At 47.1% G+C, this 21,102-nt stretch overlaps 1 pseudogene; it reads right to left on the bottom strand.

Moving 5' to 3' along the window:
- Positions 1-685: 685 nt before the first annotated feature.
- LOC135508949 (AT-rich interactive domain-containing protein 3B-like) overlaps positions 686-21,102 on the bottom strand; it is a 35,424-nt pseudogene continuing 15,007 nt past the window's right edge.

Here is a 21,102-nt window from a genome sequence, read left to right as displayed (position 1 = left end):
CTATACTACAGCTGGAGAATCTATACTACAGTCCGGGGTTATTGTGGTCCTGACCCCTCCTGTTTCATTCTCCAGTGTTTATACTGCAGTAGTTTATGTGTCAGGGGGCTGGGGTCAGTTTGTTATATCTGGAGTACTTCTCCTGTCTTATCCGGTGTCCTCTGTGTATTTAAGTATGCTCTCTCTAATTATCTCTTTCTCTCAGAGGACCTGAGCCTTAGGACCATGCCTCAGGACTACCTGGCATGATGACTCCTTGTTATCCCCAGTCCACCTGGCCGTGCTGCTGCCTGCGGCTATGGAACCCTGACCTGTTCACCGGACGTGCTGTTTTTAACTCTCGAGAGACATCAGGAGTGGTAGAGATACTCTTAATGATCAGCTATGAAAAGCCAACTGACATTTACTCCTGAGGTGCTGACTTGCTGCACCTCGACAACTACTGTGATTATTATTATTATTATTATTATTCGACCATGCTAGTCATCTATGAACATTTGAACATCTTGGCCATGTTCTGTTATAATCTCCACCCGGCACAGCCAGAAGAGGTCTGGCCACTCGTCATAGCCTGGTTCCTCTCTAGGTTTCTTCCTAGGTTCTGGTCTTTCTAGGGAGTTTTTCCCTAGCCACCGTGCTTCTACACCTGTATTGCTTGCTGTTTGGGGTTTTAGGCTGGGTTTCTGTACAGCACTTTGAGATATCAGCTGATGTACGAAGGGCTTTATAAAGACATTTGATTGATTGAACTAATTGGTAGCAAACCAGCACAATACTGACCGTGTCTGTTGTTGTTGTTGAGTTGCTTCATGCCGGGGTTGAAGTGAGAGGCCAGGTTCTGTTGGAACGCCTGTTGCATCAATCTCTGCTGTTCCTCCATGACCAAGCGACTCATCTTCCTGTCTGTCTCCTCCTCTTCCTCCTCTTTCCAGTTTCTCTCGGAGGTGCTCCAGGGTAGCGGCCTGAGCTAGCTGCTGCCCGAGGGAGAGAGCGTTGGCCATGGGTAGACGGCTTGACGTCATGGGGGTCAACATCGCCTCTGAGAGGGACCAGGGGGGGGGGGGAGTACTTTTTTCATAGATTAATGACCCACCGCAAATGTCAACATTTGAAATATTCAACATTTAACAAATGTTTTCAAAACAAGGCCATTAGATTAAAAAAACACAGTCAGTCATTTGTTTCCTTATCAAGTACATGCTATGTGGATGGTCAGTGATCATGTCTGAATAAATCTGACAGTAGAGGGCGCCATAACACCACATTTATTATGTAGAAATGTGATGTCAGAACTATGTAGCCCATCACATGTTGGTGACAGGATATCATCCATGCTGCTCACCTAACTACATATCAAAAACATGTATGTGTTAGAAACCCACTAAAACACCTGCAGATCTCTTCAGAGATGGGCTGGGGGAGTGTGCAGACTGATGTGACCGGCTGGGGGAGGTGTGCAGACTGATGTGACCGGCTGGGGGAGGTGTGCAGACCGATGTGACCGGCTGAGGAGAGGAGGGGCATCTTGGAGGGAGAGAGGAGGGGCATCTTGGAGGGAAAGAGGAGGGGCATCTTGGAGGGAGAGAGGAGGGGCATCTTGGAGGGAGAGAGGAGGGGCATCTTGGAGGGAGAGAGGAGGGGCATCTTGGAGGGTGAGAGGAGGGGCATCTTGGAGGGAGAGAGGAGGGGCATCTTGGAGGGAGAGAGGAGGGGCATCTTGGAGGGAGAGAGGAGGGGCATCTTGGAGGGGAGAGGAGGGGCATCTTGGAGGGTGAGAGGAGGGGCATCTTGGAGGGAGAGAGGAGGGGCATCTTGGAGGGAGAGAGGAGGGGCATCTTGGAGGGAGAGAGGAGGGGCATCTTGGAGGGCATCTTGGAGAGGAGGGGCATCTTGGAGGGTGAGAGGAGGGGCATCTTGGAGGGAGAGAGGAGGGGCATCTTGGAGGGAGAGAGGAGGGGCATCTTGGAGGGAGAGAGGAGGGGCATCTTGGAGGGAGAGGAGGGAGGGGCATCTTGGAGGGAGAGAGGAGGGGCATCTTGGAGGGTGAGAGGAGGGGCATCTTGGAGGGAGAGAGGAGGGGCATCTTGGAGGGAGAGAGGAGGGGCATCTTGGAGGGAGAGAGGAGGGGCATCTTGGAGGGAGAGAGGAGGGGCATCTTGGAGGGAGAGAGGAGGGGCATCTTGGAGGGAGAGAGGAGGGGCATCTTGGAGGGAGAGAGGAGGGGCATCTTGGAGGGAGAGAGGAGGGGCATCTTGGAGGGAGAGAGGAGGGGCATCTTGGAGGGAGAGAGGAGGGGCATCTTGGAGGGAGAGAGGAGGGGCATCTTGGAGGGAGAGAGGAGGGGCATCTTGGAGGGAGAGAGGAGGGGCATCTTGGAGGGAGAGAGGAGGGGCATCTTGGAGGGAGAGAGGAGGGGCATCTTGGAGGGTGAGAGGAGGGGCATCTTGGAGGGAGAGAGGAGGGGCATCTTGGAGGGAGAGAGGAGGGGCATCTTGGAGGGGAGAGGAGGGGCATCTTGGAGGGAGAGAGGAGGGGCATCTTGGAGGGAGAGAGGAGGGGCATCTTGGAGGGAGAGAGGAGGGGCATCTTGGAGGGAGAGGAGGAGGGGGAGGGAGAGAGGAGAGGGGCATCTTGGAGGGTGAGAGGAGGGGCATCTTGGAGGGAGAGAGGAGGGGCATCTTGGAGGGAGAGAGGAGGGGCATCTTGGAGGGAGAGAGGAGGGGCATCTTGGAGGGAGAGAGGAGGGGCATCTTGGAGGGTGAGAGGAGGGGCATCTTGGAGGGAGAGAGGAGGGGCATCTTGGAGGGAGAGAGGAGGGGCATCTTGGAGGGAGAGAGGAGGGGCATCTTGGAGGGAGAGAGGAGGGGCATCTTGGAGGGTGAGAGGAGGGGGCATCTTGGAGGGGAGAGAGGAGGGGCATCTTGGAGGGAGAGGAGGGGCATCTTGGAGGGAGAGAGGAGGGGCATCTTGGAGGGAGAGAGGAGGGGCATCTTGGAGGGAGAGAGGAGGGGCATCTTGGAGGGTGAGAGGAGGGGCATCTTGGAGGGAGAGAGGAGGGGCATCTTGGAGGGAGAGAGGAGGGGCATCTTGGAGGGAGAGAGGAGGGGCATCTTGGAGGGTGAGAGGAGGGGCATCTTGGAGGGGGAGAGAGGAGGGGCATCTTGGAGGGAGAGAGGAGGGGCATCTTGGAGGGAGAGAGGAGGGGCATCTTGGAGGGTGAGAGGAGGGGCATCTTGGAGGGAGAGAGGAGGGGCATCTTGGAGGGAGAGAGGAGGGGCATCTTGGAGGGAGAGAGGAGGGGCATCTTGGAGGGAGAGAGGAGGGGCATCTTGGAGGGTGAGAGGAGGGGCATCTTGGAGGGAGAGAGGAGGGGCATCTTGGAGGGAGAGAGGAGGGGCATCTTGGAGGGAGAGAGGAGGGGCATCTTGGAGGGAGAGAGGAGGGGCATCTTGGAGGGAGAGAGGAGGGGCATCTTGGAGGGAGAGAGGAGGGGCATCTTGGAGGGAGAGAGGAGGGGCATCTTGGAGGGAGAGAGGAGGGGCATCTTGGAGGGAGAGAGGAGGGGCATCTTGGAGGGAGAGAGGAGGGGCATCTTGGAGGGAGAGAGGAGGGGCATCTTGGAGGGAGAGAGGAGGGGCATCTTGGAGGGAGAGAGGAGGGGCATCTTGGAGGGGCATCTTGAGAGGAGGGGCATCTTGGAGGGAGAGAGGAGGGGCATCTTGGAGGGAGAGAGGAGGGGCATCTTGGAGGGAGAGAGGAGGGGCATCTTGGAGGGAGAGAGGAGGGGCATCTTGGAGGGAGGGAGAGGAGGGGCATCTTGGAGGGAGAGAGGAGGGGCATCTTGGAGGGAGAGAGGAGGGGCATCTTGAGAGGAGGGGCATCTTGGAGGAGAGGGGCATCTTGGAGGGTGAGAGGAGGGGCATCTTGGAGGGAGAGAGGAGGGGCATCTTGGAGGGAGAGAGGAGGGGCATCTTGGAGGGAGAGAGAGGAGGGGCATCTTGGAGGGAGAGAGGAGGGGCATCTTGGAGGGAGAGAGGAGGGGCATCTTGGAGGGAGAGAGGAGGGGCATCTTGGAGGGAGGGAGGGGCATCTTGGAGGGAGAGAGGAGGGCATCTTGGAGGGAGAGAGGAGGGGCATCTTGGAGGGGAGAGAGGAGGGGCATCTTGGAGGGAGAGAGGAGGGGCATCTTGGAGGGAGAGAGGAGGGGCATCTTGGAGGGGAGAGGAGGGGCATCTTGGAGGGAGAGAGGAGGGGCATCTTGGAGGGAGAGAGGAGGGGCATCTTGGAGGGAGAGGAGGAGGGGCATCTTGGAGGGAGAGAGGAGGGGCATCTTGGAGGGGAGAGGAGGGGCATCTTGGAGGGAGAGAGGAGGGGCATCTTGGAGGGAGAGAGGAGGGGCATCTTGGAGGGAGAGAGGAGGGGCATCTTGGAGGGAGAGAGGAGGGGCATCTTGGAGGGAGAGAGGAGGGGCATCTTGGAGGGAGAGAGGAGGGGCATCTTGGAGGGAGAGAGGAGGGGCATCTTGGAGGGAGAGAGGAGGGGCATCTTGGAGGGAGAGAGGAGGGGCATCTTGGAGGGAGAGAGGAGGGGCATCTTGGAGGGTGAGAGGAGGGGCATCTTGGAGGGAGAGAGGAGGGGCATCTTGGAGGGAGAGAGGAGGGGCATCTTGGAGGGAGAGAGGAGGGGCATCTTGGAGGGTGAGAGGAGGGGCATCTTGGAGGGAGAGAGGAGGGGCATCTTGGAGGGAGAGAGGAGGGGCATCTTGGAGGGAGAGAGGAGGGGCATCTTGGAGGGAGAGAGGAGGGGCATCTTGGAGGGTGAGAGGAGGGGCATCTTGGAGGGTGAGAGGAGGGGCATCTTGGAGGGAGAGAGGAGGGGCATCTTGGAGGGAGAGAGGAGGGGCATCTTGGAGGGAGAGAGGAGGGGCATCTTGGAGGGAGAGAGGAGGGGCATCTTGGAGGGAGAGAGGAGGGGCATCTTGGAGGGGTGAGAGGAGGGGCATCTTGGAGGGAGAGAGGAGGGGCATCTTGGAGGGAGAGAGGAGGGGCATCTTGGAGGGAGAGAGGAGGGGCATCTTGGAGGGAGAGAGGAGGGGCATCTTGGAGGGAGAGAGGAGGGGCATCTTGGAGGGTGAGAGGAGGGGCATCTTGGAGGGAGAGAGGAGGGGCATCTTGGAGGGAGAGAGGAGGGGCATCTTGGAGGGAGAGAGGAGGGGCATCTTGGAGGGAGAGAGGAGGGGCATCTTGGAGGGTGAGAGGAGGGGCATCTTGGAGGGAGAGAGGAGGGGCATCTTGGAGGGAGAGAGGAGGGGCATCTTGGAGGGAGAGAGGAGGGGCATCTTGGAGGGAGAGAGGAGGGGCATCTTGGAGGGTGAGAGGAGGGGCATCTTGGAGGGAGAGAGGAGGGGCATCTTGGAGGGAGAGAGGAGGGGCATCTTGGAGGGAGAGAGGAGGGGCATCTTGGAGGGAGAGAGGAGGGGGCATCTTGGAGGGAGAGAGGAGGGGCATCTTGGAGGGAGAGAGGAGGGGCATCTTGGAGGGAGAGAGGAGGGGCATCTTGGAGGGTGAGAGGAGGGGCATCTTGGAGGGGAGAGAGGAGGGGCATCTTGGAGGGAGAGAGGAGGGGCATCTTGGAGGGAGAGAGGAGGGGCATCTTGGAGGGAGAGAGGAGGGGCATCTTGGAGGGTGAGAGGAGGGGCATCTTGGAGGAGAGAGGAGGGGCATCTTGGAGGGAGAGAGGAGGGGCATCTTGGAGGGAGAGAGGAGGGGCATCTTGGAGGGAGAGAGGAGGGGCATCTTGGAGGGTGAGAGGAGGGGCATCTTGGAGGGAGAGAGGAGGGGCATCTTGGAGGGAGAGAGGAGGGGCATCTTGGAGGGAGAGAGGAGGGGCATCTTGGAGGGAGAGGGAGGGGCATCTTGGAGGGAGAGAGGAGGGGCATCTTGGAGGGTGAGAGGAGGGGCATCTTGGAGGGAGAGAGGAGGGGCATCTTGGAGGGAGAGAGGAGGGGCATCTTGGAGGGAGAGAGGAGGGGCATCTTGGAGGGAGAGAGAGGAGGGGCATCTTGGAGGGAGAGAGGAGGGGCATCGTGGAGGGAGAGAGGAGGGGCATCTTGGAGGGAGAGAGGAGGGGCATCTTGGAGGGAGAGAGGAGGGGCATCTTGGAGGGAGAGAGGAGGGGCATCTTGGAGGGAGAGAGGAGGGGCATCTTGGCGGGAGAGAGGAGGGGCATCTTGGAGGGAGAGAGGAGGGAGTGGTGTGGGTGGCCAGGAGCGGTGGAGGGGAAGTGGTACAGGCTGTTGCTGTGTCTTCGGCCTTCCCTCCGGTTACCGTCTATAGCAGCCTGGAGCTCGCCTGGAGAGCTCAGCCCTTTCTTCTCACTCTCGTATGGGTACAGGTACTTCATATACCTGGGTGGACGTGGGACGAGGCAGTGGTTGGATGTATTTAGAAGTACTTTTCCGTCATGAGGTGATTGGCCTAGCTAGGTTCTATGCAGCTTCGCTGACCTCTAATTAGCTTGCTTTTCACACTTCCCATTTAATTGAAGATGAGCACATCTACGCCGCAAATGAGGAAATCTTGCTCAGGCCAATCCTTTTTTTGAACACAAGGACCCATTTACAGATGATCTCCCTGTTTAACTCAATTTCACAGCTTTTTCTTCTGTTTGGTGTTTAACGCCCAGGTGTTGACTCACTGTGTGCGGAGAGTGAAGGCTGCTGAGGTGATGGAGGTGGGCAGGTTGAGTCCTCTCGTGATCTCTCTCCAGATCTTGTTGTTGATGACCTCCACCAGGCCGCCCTTCTCCGTCACCAGCTTGTAGAGCATGTACAGGTCCAGCACCTGCTTAGCCATGATGGGGATACGGTTTACCGGGGTGCCTGGAGACAGAGGTAGAAACAGGTAGAAGAGTTGAAACTAGACGTCTACAGATCCAAGATGGTGGCAAATATCATGATGGGGATGCAGTTCACCAGCGTGCCTGGAGAAAGAGGTAGAAACAGGTAGAAGAGTTGAAACTAGACGTCTACAGATCCAAGATAGAAGGAGTCACTCAATGCCTATGCGGCCAAGATTTAGGCAGTCGGATTTGATTTAAAATGAGACCAGACTTCATAACACTTAACATAAATAACATTCTGACAGCTCATGTTTCCAAAACACAGTAGGTTGTACAGTAGTGTCTGTTGATCTAGCTACAGTAATATGTCAAATGAACACCTATTTAACCCAGTGTCAAAGCCCCCCCCAAAAAATCAGTGAATTTATTGGAATAAAGTACACTTATCCAATTGAAAGGCATCAAAGTGTTGCTTTAAGGCAACTCCTAAAGTCATCCAATAGTTATAATAGGACTTGAAGCAATAGTCTACCCGCATGTGGTCAACAATTCCAGCACCGCTTCGCCCACCATTTATTACTAACTAAGTAATTCACAGAAATGCATAAACAAACAGTAAATATGGTTACATGAAATGATAGAATGTGCCCTAGTGGGCTGACCCGGCATGGCGGCTTGTTTGACAAAGGGGAGTGGGGGTTTTACCAAGAAGTCACTACAGAGTAAATTATAACAATTAAAATGCTAATCTTTTACACATGAACTCTCACTCATTCGGGAACAATTGCAATCAATATATATATTTATGCTCAGTGTATCGTCTTGATCGCTGGTGAAAAGTCTTTCTTTTGTAGAATTGTCCGTCTCTCCTTTTTCTTTGTCTGTCTTGGTTAGAGGGGATAGTTTAAAGTGACATTCGTTATAGAATGGATGTTTCGGCAGTTGTCGTTCTTCGCGTTCAATGATACCAAATTCCTAGCTGCAGGCTAGTAATTAGTATGAAAGACTTGTTCTTATTCTGTCTGTATCGATAGTCTAAGAGTTTAACCACGTGGTATGGTTAAAAGATTCTACAACCTTTAGCCATCTCGAAATTGAGGTAAGCTTGGTCTGCTGATAATTTCTCAAAGTTGGGTTTTATTCGGAATGGCAGAAGAGGGCTGTCCCAGGATGTCTTACACTAACTGGGCTCAGGGGCGGTCCTCTGATTTAGTTCAAATCAAAAGGGAATTGTATTTTTTCTTCATTAACCTCTTGAAACTCTGGGGGCGCTATTTCATTTTTGGATGAAAAACGTTCCCGTTTTAAACAAAATATTTTGTCACAAAAAGATGCTCGACTATGCATATAATTGATAGATTTGGAAAGAAAACACTCTGAATTTTCCAGAACTGCAAAGATATTGTCTGTGGGTGCCCTAGAACGGGAGCTACAGGCAAAACCAAGATGAAACGGCAACCAGGAAACCAGCAGGATTTTTGAGGCTCCGTTTTCCATTGTCTCCTTATATGGCTGTGAATGCAAGAGGAATGAGCCTGCCCTTTCTGTTGTTTCCCCAAGGTGTCTGCAGCATTGTGACGTATTTGTAGGCATATCATTGGAAGATTGACCATAAGAGACTACATTTTCCAGGTGTCCGCCCGGTGTCCTCCGTCGAAATTGGTGCGTCTTTTTCAGCTGCTGGTATTTTTCCATGCGATTCTGAGGGGAAAGCAGGCTTCCACGAACTGCATATCAATAAAGAGATATGTGAAAAAACACCTTGAGGATTGATTCTAAACAACGTTTACCATGTTTCGGTCGATATTATGGAGTTAATTCGGAAAAAGTTTGACGTTTTGGTGACTGAATTTTCGGTTCGTTTCGATAGCCACATGTGATGTACAAAACGGAGCGATTTCTCCTACACAAAGATTCTTTCAGGAAAAACTGAACATTTGCTATGTAACTGAGTCTCCTCATTGAAAACATCCGAAGCTCTTCAAAGGTAAATGATTTTATTTATTTGGTTATCTGGTTTTTGTGAAAATGTTGCGTGCTAAATGCTACTCAAAATGCTAAATGCTATTCAAAATGCTAAGCTAGCTTAGCATACTCTTACACAAATTAGTGATTTGCTATGGTTCAAAAGCATATTTTGAAAATCTGAGATGACAGTGTTGTTAAGAAAAGGCTAAGCTTGAGAGCAGGCGCATTATTTTCATTTTATTTGCGATTTTCAGAAATCGTTAACGTTGCGTTATGCTAATGAGCCTGAGGCTTTATTCACGATCCCGGATCCGGGATGGGGAGTATCAAGAGGTTTTAAACAGTCCACAATCATATTACACAATTATACAAACAGTATCATACTCACTCATTCTTCTTATACAACAATTAGATGTAAACCTCATATCTGAGACTATTATATAAACAGCGTTATGGTAATGTGGCCACACCGTCTCTCTTGAGCTTCGCAAGTTGTGACAAACGGACCAGTTCGTAGCTGGATTCTTCACCGATCTTTTACACTTTCTCACGTTCTGTGAGGTGGAAGGATTTCCTTTGTCGTCTGTGACAGTTTACCCTCTCTCTAATACTGTGTGGCCATGAGGCAGAGTCTTCTGAGGAATTTACGATCTCTGACCACAGCAGTCTGGTTGTCGAAGCAGAGAGCGGGGGATGGTGCTCGCTGTACTCAAAGAGGGCAACGTCAAGAGTGTTATTACATACAGCCGGAGAAGAACTATTGGATATCAGAGCGACGTCCACTTACCAGCACAACGACATTCCCAAAGCAGATCCTTTGTCCGAACCACCCAGGGCATTTGAACTGATTCCAGACACAAAACAATGTCGCCGCGGGAAGAGGAAGACGGAGAGGCATTCTGGTCAGACTTTGGAGGCACGCACACCACCCACTGCTTTCGAGTACATTACACGCTAATGTCCAGTCTCTAGATAACAAGGTAGACAAAATTAGGGCAAGGGTTGCTTTCCAGAGAGGCATCAGGGATTGTAACATACTCTGTTTCAGAGAAACATGTCTCTCTCGGGATATGCTGTCAGTCGGTACAGCCACCAGGATTCTTTGTGCGTCGTGCCGACAGAAATAACCATCTGTCCGGGAAGAAAAAGGGTGGAGATGTATGTTTCATGATTAACTACTCATGGTGAAATTGTAACAACATACAGGAACTCAAGTCTTTTAATTCACCTGACCTAGATTTCCTCACAATCAAATGCCGACCATATTATCTCCCAAGAGAATTCTCGTTGGTTACTGTCCTAGCCGTGAATATCCCCCTTCAAGCCAATACCACGACGGCCCTAAAGGAACTTCACTGGATTTTATGCAAACTGGAAATCATATATCCCGAGACTGCATTTATTATTATAGCTGGGGATTTGAACTTCTCTAGGGAAGGGGGCAGCATTTGGAATTTTGGATGAAAAGCATGCCCAAATTAAACTGCCTGCTACTCGGGCCCAGAAGATATGGTATGCATATAACTGGTAGATTTGGATGGAAAACACTAAAGTTTCCAAAACTGTTAAAATAGTGTCTGTGAGTATAACAGAACTGATTTGGCAGGCAAAACCCTGAGAAAAATCCATTCAAGTTGTAGTTTTTTTTGTTGGTTTTGTAGTTTGCTATTCAATGCCATTACAGTATCCATTGACTTAGGACTCAAATTGCAGTTCCTATGCCTTCCACTAGATGTCAACAGTCTTTGGAAATTGTTTCAGGCTTGTATTCTGAAAAATGAGGGAGTAAGAGCAGTCTGAATGAGTGGACCCTACCGTGTCGCAGAGCTTTTTCATGCGCGTGACCGAGAGAGTGCCTTTCTCGTTTACCTTTTAAATATATATACCTTTTATATATACGACGTAATTGTCCGGTTGAAATATTATCGATTATTTAAGCTAAAAACAACCTAAGGATTGAATGTAAACATCGGTTTGACATGTTTCTATGAACTTTACGGATACAATTTGGATTTTTTGTCTGCCTGTTTTGACTGCGTTTGAGCCTGTGGATTACTGAAGAAAATGCAAACAAAACTGAGGTTTTGGGATATAAAGAGACTTTATCGAACAAAAGGAACATTTATTGAGTAAATTAATGTCTTCTGAGTGCAACCATATGAAGATCATCAAAGGTAAGAGATTAATTTAATCTCTATTTCTGACTTGTGTAACTCTTCTACTTGGCTGGTTACTGTTTTTTAAATGGTTTGATCACGCGGACTGGGACATGTTCCGGGTAGCCTCAGAAAATAATATTGATTTTACGCTGATTTGGTGAGTGAGTTTATAAGGAAGTGCATAGGAGATGTTGTGCCCACTATGACTATTAAAACCTACCCCAACCAGAAACCGTGGATAGATGGCAGCATTCGTGCAAAACTGAAAGCGCAAGCCACCGCACTTAACCATGGAACGGTGACTGGGAATATGGCCGAATACAAACAGTGTAGTTATTCCCTCCGCAAGGCAATCAAATAAGCGAAATGTCGGTATTGAGACAAAGTGGAGTCACAATTCAATGGCTCAGACACGAGACGTATGTGGCAGGGTCTACAGACAATCACAGACTAGAAAAAGAAACCCAGCCACATCACGGACACCAATGTCTTTCTTCCAGACAATCTAAATACCTTCTTTGCCCGCTTTAAGGATAACACAGTACCACCGACACGGCCCGATACCAAGGACTGTGGGCTCTCCTTCTCCGTGATCATTGTGAGTAAGACATTTAAACGTGTTAACCCTCGCAAGGCTGCCAGCCCAAACGGCATCTCTAGCCGCGTCCTCAGAGCATTAGCAGACCAGCTGGCTGGTGTGTTTACAGACGTATTCAATCTCTCCCTATCCCAGTCTGCTGTCCCCACATGCCCCACGCCCCCAGGTGGTGAAGGTAAGAAACAACATCTCCACTTCGCTGATCCTCAACACTGGGGCCCACAAGGGTGCGTGCTCAGCCCCCTCCTGTACTCCCTGTTCAACCATGACTGCGTGGACATGCACGCCTCCAACTCAATCATCAAGTTTGCAGACAACACAACAGCTTGATTACCAACAAAGTGATTTTATTTCACTGAATCTCCATCTGTATATTTGGTTAATTCTCTGGCAAAATAAGTGAAGGTGGTATAATTAAATCTGTTCATTTGCTCATCAAACAGCGATTAGAAACATTTAGCATGCAATACTGTAGCCGAAAGTATAGGCCTATTATTTTGCTCGTTGGTGTATAGGCAACTCCAGAAGCCTGAGGAGTGTTGTGAAATCACGTATCAGATTCACACCCCTGGGTCAATAATGTTCAAATCACCTTTGGCAGCAATTACAGCTGTGAATCTCTAAGAGCTTTCCACACCTGGATTGTACAATATTTGTTCAAATCACCTTTGAGCGATCTTTGGCAGCGAATACAGCGATTACAGCTGTGAATCTTTCTGGGTAAATCTCTAAGAGCTTTCCACACCTGGATTGTACAATATTTGCACATTTAATATTTTCAAGCTCTGTCAAGTTGGTTGTTGCTTATGACAAGCATACCCATAACATGATGCAGCCACCACAATGCTTGACAATATGAAGGTGCTAATACTTTCTGAAGGCACTGTAGGTGATGCTTACCATACTTACCACACTGTATGCTTACCATACTTACCACACTGTATCGGTGAGCTGTTGGTTAGAGCTCGCGTGTCAAGATCAGAGTGGGACCATTTGTATTTAACCCAACAGTTTTTGTGACAAAACGATCAGTAGAGTTGACAATGCAATGGAAACCCATTTAACTTGTATTTTATTTTTTTCTGTACATGGGAATTTAAGCGCAAAAGTAATTGATATGTGCACTGTCACGCTCAGCCTTTTTGTCCGCAATAAGTCCGTTTGATGGAAACGTAGCGGGTGGGAAAATGAACAATTGTTTTAGAAAAAATATTTACCTGAAAATCTGGTCACCAATTGGATGGACACCTAGCTATTAATAGACTACAGTCTCTCCTCTCTCGACGGTCTCTCAGCCACGCTTATACATCTCCAGAGGCCAAATATCTCACATGATGATGAGGACGAAAGCACCATTTCATTCACTGCAGTACGAGACAACTTGTTTACATTCATATATATACTGTATCTTCATACAATCCGTCAGTCATATTATGTTATAGAAAAGAGGGGCCCTGAACTAGAGGCTCATTTATCCATCAGGCCTAAAATAGGCCCCCTTAACCCAAACATCCCCACTCCATAAATCCCTGCTCCTCTCCCCCTACACATACGGAGCAAGGTTGGCGGCAGGAGGACTAGTGGGTAAATTATTTTAATTTGGAAAGAATGGACCATAGCTTTGATGACAGCTGACATTTATATTTTAATTTGAAGATTTAAAACTGTCTAACCACAGTTTAACTGCAGCAATAATTGTTTGTATATATTGTATTGATAAACCATGAATAGATGGTTAAATTGTGTATGTGCGTGATATTGATTATTTTCTTATGAATTCAGTTTAAAAATATAAGGAAACCTTTAGGTTAAAACAGTTATTTGCTTAGAGGGGGGACTCAAACGCCCAGAGACATGACTCCTCTGACATGAGGTAAAGATCCTGAAAGAAACTCTGTCAAGAACAGAACAGAAAGAGGAAATGGATAAGATGATATTTTATGGAGATTTAAAAATAAAAAATAAAAAAGTACAAATCTAAAAGTGAGGAATCCCAGGAAAATGCTTTCCACTACAGCAGAACTGGTTCTACAGTAACTGGTTTAACAGTAACTGGTTTTACCCTACAGTAACTGGTTTTACAGTAACTGGTTTGACAGTAACTGATTTTACAGTAAAGTAACTGGTTTTACAGTAACTGGTTTTACAGTAACTGGTTTTACAGTAACTGGTTTTACAGTACAGTAACTGGTTTTACAGTACAGTAACTGGTTTTACAGTACAGTAACTGGTTTTACAGTAACTGGTTTTACAGTACAGTAACTGGTTTTACAGTACAGTAACTGGTTTTACAGTAACTGGTTTTACAGTAACTGGTTTTACATTAACTGGTTTTACAGTACAGTAACTGGTTTTACAGTAACTGGTTTTACAGTACAGTAACTGGTTTTACAGTAACTGGTTTTACAGTAACTGGTTTTACAGTAACTGGTTTTACAGTACAGTAACTGGTTTTACAGTAACTGGTTTTACAGTACAGTAACTGGTTTTACAGTACAGTAACTGGTTTTACAGTACAGTAACTGGTTTTACAGTACAGTAACTGGTTTTATAGTACAGTAACTGGTTTTACAGTAACTGGTTTTACAGTAACTGGTTTTACAGTAACTGGCTTTACAGTAACTGGTTTTATAGTACAGTAACTGGTTTTACAGTACAACGCTTAGAGGAACAAATGAAGTTTTACCTCGTTTCTGCATAAACACAAACAGTTCATCAAGGAACTCCTTCCGGTTTGGATCCCTGTCCAACTCATACAGCTGGGGATGGAAATGAACTGTGTTAATAACTTTATAACTAAGTTACATAAATCAACTGTATAACTAACTTGGAATCATGTTTGTATGGTTATTAACTATGTGTATTCACTATTCAGACGTATTGCCACGTCCACTATATAGTGTTCGGTCCACACAGGCCATTGAGAAAATGTTGACTCAGGGCGGCAGGTAGCCTGGTGGGTAGGAGCGATGGGTCAGTAACTGAAAGGTTTGCTGGATCGAAATCCCCCGAGCTGACAAGGTAAAACATCTGTCGTTCTGCCCCCTGAGCAAGGCAGTTAACCCACTGTTCCCCTGAACAAGGCAGCTTAACCCACTGTTACCCTGATCAAGGCAGTTTAACCCACTGTTCCCCTGAACAAGGCAGTTAACCCACTGTTCCCCTGAAAAAGGCATTTAACCCACTGTTCCCCTGAAAAAGGCAGGTAACCCACTGTTCCCCTGAACAAGGCAGGTAACCCACTGTTCCCCTGAACAAGGCAGGTAACCCACTGTTCCCCTGAACAAGGCAGTTTAACCCACTGTTCCCCTGAGCAAGGCAGTTAACCCACTGTTCCCCTGAGCAAGGCAGTTAACCCACTGTTCCCCTGAACAAGGCAGCTTAACCCACTGTTCCCTTGAGCAAGGCAGTTAACCCACTGTTCCCTGTGTGCCGATGTCGATTAAGACATCCCCACTCACCTCTCTGATTTAGAGGGGTTGGGTTAAATGCGGAAGACATTTCAGTTGAATACATTCAGTTGTACAACTGACTAGGTATCCCCATTCCCTGTACAACTGACCAGGTATCCCCCTTTCCCTATACAAATGACTAGGTATCCCCCTTTCCCTATACAAATGACTAGGTATCCCCCTTTCCCTATACAACTGACCAGGTATTCCCCTTTCTCTATACAAATGACTAGGTATCCCCCTTTCCCTATACAAATGACTAGGTATCCCCCTTTCCCTATACAAATGACTAGGTATCCCCCTTTCCCTATACAACTGACCAGGTATTCCCCTTTCTCTATACAAATGACTAGGTATTCCCCTTTCCCTATACAAATGACTAGGTATCCCCCTTTCCCTATACAACTGACCAGGTATTCCCCTTTCCCTATACAACTGACTAGATATCCCCCTTTCCCTATACAAATGACTAGGTATCCCCTTTCCCTATACAACTGACCAGGTATTCCCCTTTCTCTATACAAATGACTAGGTATCCCCCTTTCCCTGTACAACTGACTAGGTATCCCCCTTTCCCTGTACAACTGACTAGGTAACCCCCTTTCCCTATACAAATGACTAGGTATCCCCCTTTCCCTATACAAATGACTAGGTATCCCCCTTTCCCTATACAAATGACTAGGTATCCCCCCTTTCCCTGTACAACTGACTAGGTATCCCCCTTTCCCTGTACAACTGACTAGGTATCCCCCTTTCCCTATACAAATGACTAGGTATCCCCCTTTCCCTATACAAATGATTAGGTATCCCCCTTTCTCTATACAAATGACTAGGTATCCCCCTTTCTCTATACAAATGAATAGGTATCCCCCTTTCCCTCTACAACTGACCAGGTATCCCCCTTTCCCTGTACAACTGACTAGGTATCCCCCCTTCCATCTGGACAGATTTGAGAACTTTTGAGTCCAGGGCTGCATTCCGATTCTCTACCCTTTACCACAAAGTGCGCCCTTGTTCGCTCCCCCTCATGCATGTACAGGCATTGGATTGTTGCAAGCGTAGTTGGAGGGAGAACTTTCCACCATGTTCCTCACACCAGTCCATTCCTTTTAAATCCATGAGGGGGGAGTGTACGACTGTACACTTTGGGAGAAGGGTGAAGAACTGGAACGTAGCCTTTTCTCAGATGGTCTGTGTGGATTAGTTTTACTTTGAGCTTTTAGTTTAGTTTAATGCATCTTCGGTTTATATCGGTCTGAACATTGTATCCAATCTGATTACCTTTGCAAAGTCTCGGGACGGCTCGCCTCTTGTTTCGCCTCCTTCATTCTCCTCCGCCCAGCCACACTGCCTTTCTGTAAAAACACAATAAACATGATTATTTTGGTTTTATTTATCAGTTAGTTTATCACTAAGGGTTGATAAAAAAGGCTTTATTTTTACATTAATAGATGCTTATTTTAAACATTTAGTTTAATTAGTTGTTCAGTTAGTTAGATAATTAGTTAGTGCCTTCAGAAAGTATTCATACCCCTTGAATTATTCCACATATTTTTTTTTATTTTACCTTTATTTAACCAGGCAAGTCAGTTAAGAATAAATTCTAATTTTCAATGATGGCCTACTGGGGAACAGTGGGTTAACTGCCTGTTCAGGGGAGCAGAACGACGGATTTTTACTTTGTCAGCTGGGGGATTCGAACTTGCAACATTTCAGTTACTAGATCAATGCTCTAACCACTAGGCTACCTGCCGCCCCTCCACTCTAACCACTAGGCTACCTGCCGCTCCTCCACTCTAACCACTAGGCTACCTGCCGCCCCTCCACTCTAACCACTAGGCTACCTGCCGCTCCTCCACTCTGACCACTAGGCTACCCTGCCGCCCCTCCACTCTGACCACTAGGCTACCCTGCCGCCCCTCCACTCTAACTACTAGGCTACCTGCCGCCCCTCCACTCCACTCTAACCACTAGGCTACCTGCCGCCCCTCCACTCTAACCACTAGGCTACCTGCCGCCCCTCCACTCTAACCACTAGGCTACGCTGCCACCCCTCCACTCTAACCACTAGACTACCTGCCGCTCCTCCATTCTAACCACTAGGGCTATCTGCCGCTCCTCAATTCTAACCACTAGGCTACCTGCCGCCCCTCCACTCTAACCACTAGGCTACCTGCCGCTCCTCCACTCTAACCACTAGGCTACCTGCCGCTCCTCAATTCTAACCACTAGGCTACCTGCCGCCCCCCTCCATTCTAACCACTAGGCTACCTGCCGCCCCTCCATTCTAACCACTAGGCTACCTGCCGCTCCTCCACTCTAACCACTAGTCTACCTGCCGTGTTCCAGCCTGAATTCAAAAAATGGATTCAATTTTTTTTTTAAATCCACACAAAACCCCATAACGAAAAAGTGAAAACATGTTTTTATAAATGTTTGCACATTTATTGAAAATGTAATACAGAAATCTAATTTACGTAAGTATTCACACACCTGAGTCAATACTTGTTAGAATCACCTTGGCAGTGATTACAGCTGTGAGTCTTTCTGGGTCAGTCTCTAAGAGCTTTTCACACCTGGATTGTACAATATTTTAGGACTGTCTGACTGTTTAGACCAATTGATTAGTCGAAAACGTGTAGTTTTCCATATACAGACACACCATATATGTTTTAATAAAACTAACTATTTGCATGGAGCTTGTTTGATGCGTTAGGCGCTCTGTTTGATGAAATAAGACATGACTCAAAGAGGAGCCAGAGATCAAGATAACCAGAAGGGGAAAAACCCCTTAACCTGACTAATCTCCTCCAGCTGGCTTTCACAGATTCTCCCGTTACTCTCCCGAAGTTGCCTGTAATAGGCTACAGGAGGTGTCGGCAACCTTTCTCCTGTGAAATGCCAATTTAACTGAACATTTCTACCAATCTGCATGCCAGTTACGGTTTTCATACACACACGTTCTTTTTGTGGAACAGATTTCATATATAATAATGTCTTCGTATCTCAAAATCATTGGCATGTGGTTTATCAAAATTATACAAACCTAAAAAGTACCTTATATTGTCATTAACAAAAAGCCAACAAATTAAAAAAAAAAAAATTGCAGCCCGCAGGTAGAAAAATATCCTGATAAAAATATCCTATAAATCACATTGTTGCAAAACAGGCCATGTGTAACTTGCAACATTGTATCAACTAGTAACTTGGGTCAGGCCTGAAGCTCACTCTAGCAAACTTGCAACATTGTATCAACTATTAACTTGGGTCAGGCCTGAAGCTCACTCTAGCAAACTTGCAACATTGTATCAGCTATTAACTTGGGTCAGGCCTGAAGCTCATTCTAGCAAACTTGCAACATTGTATCAACTATTAACTTGGGTCAGGCCTGAAGCTCATTCTAGCAAACTTGCAACATTGTATCAACTATTAACTTGGGTCAGGCCTGAAGCTCATTCTAGCAAACTTGCAACATTGTATCAACTATTAACTTGGGTCAGGCCTGAAGCTCACTCCAGCAAACTTGCAACATTGTATCAACTATTAACTTGGGTCAGGCCTGAAGCTCACTCTAGCAAACTTGCAACATTGTATCAACTATTAACTTGGGTCAGGCCTGAAGCTCACTCTAGCAAACTTGCAACATTGTATCACCTATTAACTTGGGTCAGGCCTGAAGCTCACTCTAGCAAACTTGCAACATTGTATCAACTATTAACTTGGGTCAGGCCTGAAGCTCACTCTAGCAAACTTGCAACATTGTATCAGCTATTAACTTGGGTCAGGCCTGAAGCTCATTCTAGCAAACTTGCAACATTGTATCAACTATTAACTTGGGTCAGGCCTGAAGCTCATTCTAGCAAACTTGCAACATTGTATCAACTATTAACTTGGGTCAGGCCTGAAGCTCACTCTAGCAAACTTGCAACATTGTATCAACTATTAACTTGGGTCAGGCCTGAAGCTCATTCTAGCAAACTTGCAACATTGTATCAACTATTAACTTGGGTCAGGCCTGAAGCTCATTCTAGCAAACTTGCAACATTGTATCAACTATTAACTTGGGTCAGGCCTGAAGCTCATTCTAGCAAACTTGCAACATTGTATCAACTATTAACTTGGGTCAGGCCTGAAGCTCATTCTAGCAAACTTGCAACATTGTATCAACTATTAACTTGGGTCAGGCCTGAAGCTCATTCTAGCAAACTTGCAACATTGTATCAACTATTAACTTGGGTCAGGCCTGAAGCTCATTCTAGCAAACTTGCAACATTGTATCAACTATTAACTTGGGTCAGGCCTGAAGCTCATTCTAGCAAACTTGCAACATTGTATCAACTATTAACTTGGGTCAGGCCTGAAGCTCATTCTAGCAAACTTGCAACATTGTATCAACTATTAACTTGGGTCAGGCCTGAAGCTCATTCTAGCAAACTTGCAACATTGTATCAACTATTAACTTGGGTCAGGCCTGAAGCTCACTCTAGCAAACTTGCAACATTGTATCACCTATTAACTTGGGTCAGGCCTGAAGCTCATTCTAGCAAACTTGCAACATTGTATCAACTATTAACTTGGGTCAGGCCTGAAGCTCACTCTAGCAAACTTGCAACATTGTATCAACTATTAACTTGGGTCAGGCCTGAAGCTCACTCTAGCAAACTTGCAACATTGTATCAACTATTAACTTGGGTCAGGCCTGAAGCTCACTCTAGCAAACTTGCAACATTGTATCACCTATTAACTTGGGTCAGGCCTGAAGCTCACTCTAGCAAACTTGCAACATTGTATCAACTATTAACTTGGGTCAGGCCTGAAGCTCACTCTAGCAAACTTGCAACATTGTATCAGCTATTAACTTGGGTCAGGCCTGAAGCTCATTCTAGCAAACTTGCAACATTGTATCAACTATTAACTTGGGTCAGGCCTGAAGCTCATTCTAGCAAACTTGCAACATTGTATCAACTATTAACTTGGGTCAGGCCTGAAGCTCACTCTAGCAAACTTGCAACATTGTATCAACTATTAACTTGGGTCAGGCCTGAAGCTCATTCTAGCAAACTTGCAACATTGTATCAACTATTAACTTGGGTCAGGCCTGAAGCTCATTCTAGCAAACTTGCAACATTGTATCAACTATTAACTTGGGTCAGGCCTGAAGCTCATTCTAGCAAACTTGCAACATTGTATCAACTATTAACTTGGGTCAGGCCTGAAGCTCATTCTAGCAAACTTGCAACATTGTATCAACTATTAACTTGGGTCAGGCCTGAAGCTCATTCTAGCAAACTTGCAACATTGTATCAACTATTAACTTGGGTCAGGCCTGAAGCTCATTCTAGCAAACTTGCAACATTGTATCAACTATTAACTTGGGTCAGGCCTGAAGCTCATTCTAGCAAACTTGCAACATTGTATCAACTATTAACTTGGGTCAGGCCTGAAGCTCACTCTAGCAAACTTGCAACATTGTATCAACTATTAACTTGGGTCAGGCCTGAAGCTCATTCTAGCAAACTTGCAACATTGTATCAACTATTAACTTGGGTCAGGCCTGAAGCTCATTCTAGCAAACTTGCAACATTGTATCAACTATTAACTTGGGTCAGGCCTGAAGCTCACTCTAGCAAACTTGCAACATTGTATCAACTATTAACTTGGGTCAGGCCTGAAGCTCACTCTAGCAAACTTGCAACATTGTATCAACTATTAACTTGGGTCAGGCCTGAAGCTCATTCTAGCAAACTTGCAACATTGTATCAACTATTAACTTGGGTCAGGCCTGAAGCTCACTCTAGCAAACTTGCAACATTGTATCAACTATTAACTTGGGTCAGGCCTGAAGCTCACTCTAGCAAACTTGCAACATTGTATCAACTATTAACTTGGGTCAGGCCTGAAGCTCATTCTAGCAAACTTGCAACATTGTATCAACTATTAACTTGGGTCAGGCCTGAAGCTCATTCTAGCAAACTTGCAACATTGTATCAACTATTAACTTGGGTCAGGCCTGAAGCTCACTCTAGCAAACTTGCAACATTGTATAAAATATTCTGGACCCTTAGTTTTCATGCCAGTGAGCTCG

This window comes from Oncorhynchus masou, chromosome 22, assembly GCF_036934945.1.
Source record: "Oncorhynchus masou masou isolate Uvic2021 chromosome 22, UVic_Omas_1.1, whole genome shotgun sequence".
Classification (NCBI taxonomy): Eukaryota; Metazoa; Chordata; class Actinopteri; order Salmoniformes; family Salmonidae; genus Oncorhynchus; species Oncorhynchus masou.
This window is presented reverse-complemented; position numbering and strand designations above follow the sequence as displayed.